The sequence below is a fragment of the Heptranchias perlo genome, unplaced genomic scaffold, assembly GCF_035084215.1.
Source record: "Heptranchias perlo isolate sHepPer1 unplaced genomic scaffold, sHepPer1.hap1 HAP1_SCAFFOLD_1837, whole genome shotgun sequence".
Lineage (NCBI taxonomy): Eukaryota > Metazoa > Chordata > Chondrichthyes > Hexanchiformes > Hexanchidae > Heptranchias > Heptranchias perlo.
Window position 1 is genome coordinate 1 of NW_027139117.1, and position 2,507 is coordinate 2,507.

The window sequence follows — 2,507 nt, forward strand, 5'->3', positions numbered from 1 at the left end:
TCTTGATCACTGCTCTAAAACAGAGAGTGGGGTTAATTGTAGCGACTCACACTGTATCAGGTGGAAAGTGGGGCTCCACAAGGATTGGTTCTGGGACCACTGTTCACAATTCACATCAACGAATTGGACTCGGGAATCGGAAGTACAATTTCAAAATTTACAGATGACACCAGATTGGCGGGGTGGGGTGGAGTTTGGATAATATTGATGAAGATTGCGACCAAATACAAAATACATTAATAAACTTGCAAAATGGGTGTATAATTGGCCGATGAATTTTAATGCAGATGACAGTGAAGTGGAGCATTTTGGGAGCAAGAATTTGGAAATTGTGCCCTGTATCCCCAAGTCCAAGTCATTAATGTATATCAAGGAAAGCAGTGGTCCCAGCACCGACCCCTGGGGAACACCACTGTACACCTCCCTCCATTCCGAAAAACAACCGTTCACCACTACACTCTGTTTCCTGTTATTTCGCCAATTCTGTATCCATGCTGCTACTGCCCCTTTTATTCCATGGGCTTCAATCTTGATGACAAACCCATTATGCGGCACTTTATCTGACACCTTTTCGAAGTCCATACACACCACATTAACTGCATTGCCCTCATCTACTCTCTGTTACCTCATCAAAAAACTGTATCAATTTAATTAAACACGATTTGCCTTTAACAAATCCGTGCTGGCTTTCCCTAATCCTTGTCCAATTGACTGCTAATTCTATCCCGGATTATCATTGCTGGAACTTTCTCCACTACCGAGGTTAAACTGACTGGTCAGTAGTTGCTGGATATTTTCTTTCACCCTTTCTTGAACAGGGGTGTAACATTTGCAATTCTCCAGTCCTCTGGCATCACCCCCATATCTGAGGATGTTTGGAGGTTTTTTGCCAGTACCTCTGCAATTTCCACCCTTACTTCCCTCAGCAACCGAGGATGCATCCCATCCGGACCAGATGACGGATCTACTTTAAGTACAGCCAGCCTTTCCAGTACCTCCTCTTTATAAATTTTTAGCCAATCCTGTATCTCTACAACATCTTCCTTTACTGACACTCTGGCAGCGTCTTCTTCCTTGGGAAAGACAGATGCAATGTATTTATTTAGTACCTCCGCCATGCCCACTGCCTCCCACTGCTACTAATTCGTTATAATCTGGGCCAGTGGTGCAATGGATAACGCATTAGATTCGATTCCTACCTGGCTTGGATTCTTTAATGCAAAATTTTATGGCCTTCAATACCTTGCAAGCTGTCCGACTTGGTGGTGCTGCCTGGCTCCATACCTGGTAAGTGCCTTCTCAGTGCAGCAAGCAGTGCATCAGTGTCATAATCTGAAGGTCCTGAATTCAATCTTCAGAGAAGGCATCAAGGATTACGAAGCTTTTTCTCCATCTCTCACCTCATCTTTCCATCTTTGCTGCATAGCAAAATCAACAACTTTTGCTAACTGCAGCACATCAAAAGATTTGCTGCCCCATGATCTCTCTGTACCCAAACACACAGTGAAGTTTAGGAAGTCCATGGGCGATGGACTCACTGACAACACTCTTGTTTCTGTATAATTGCCCCAAGACAAACGGTGAGTGGAGAATATAATCAACGATCCCGCTACTTCTCACAGGCCAAGTGAGCGCTCCACCAGTTGAGCTAATTCCTCGTTTGCTGTTTGTAAATCGCCCCTCACAGTTCCTGCCTCACACTCGCCTTCAAGCTGCTCCAAGACCAGCAGAGAAATCTTGCCTTGGGTTGCCGCTCCCTGAATATATTGAATACTTTGCTCCAATCAGCGGTATCGAGCATCAGCAAGTGAGGAACAGCAGAACGGGAAGCCTCAGTAATCATGAGTGATGCTGAGAAGAGCCCGAGCCTTCGGAAGGAAGACGAGGTCACCGGAAAGCAACAGCCGCCCGAGCTCGAGGAGCAGCGAGAGCCCTGACTGACTGACTGATCGAAGACCATTTTGCCTGAAATTGAGGGCGATTTGAAGTGTTGCTGCTCAAAGGCACTCCCTGCTGGTGAGCAGAGGGAAATGCTCGAGTGAAACAGCCGTGCTCGGGCAGACACAGAAAGCTTTTCGGTTTTGGAAAGGAGAAGAGGTGTCTTGTGCCTGAGTGGCAACATGTTAATCTGTCAACTGCCTGGAAAGTTCAGAGAGTGACCTTGAGGTAATTGCTGCTTATTCCAAAATCACACTCACTCCTTCGAGCCAGAATTGAACCAGCGACCTAAGGATGACTTTATTTTGTTTTATTCACTACAGTCCTCCGCTCTACCAGCTGAGCTATCGAAGGGAAGTGATAAACAGTGCTGTCTTTGGTGATTGTTCACCGTGCGCCTGTTGACACGTTCAGACTCGTGGAGTCCGGTGCTGATCGAAGACTTCTTTTGCCTGAAAGCGAGAGCTGAGTGTTTTGAAGTATTGCTGCTCAAAAGCGCTCCCTGCTGGTGAGCAGAGGCAGAGCAGCCTTGTTTGGGCAGACACAGAAAGTTTTCAGGTTTGAGAAAG

General features: G+C 46.3%; 1 non-coding gene across 1 annotated transcript; it reads right to left on the reverse strand.

Annotated features, from left to right (window-relative positions):
* Nucleotides 1-2,198: 2,198 nt before the first annotated feature.
* On the reverse strand, nt 2,199-2,292 carry trnay-gua (transfer RNA tyrosine (anticodon GUA)). Its single transcript has 2 exons — nt 2,256-2,292; nt 2,199-2,234 (listed from the first exon to the last, which is right to left on the reverse strand). It is a non-coding gene; the product is annotated as a tRNA-Tyr (tRNA).
* Nucleotides 2,293-2,507: the final 215 nt, after the last annotated feature.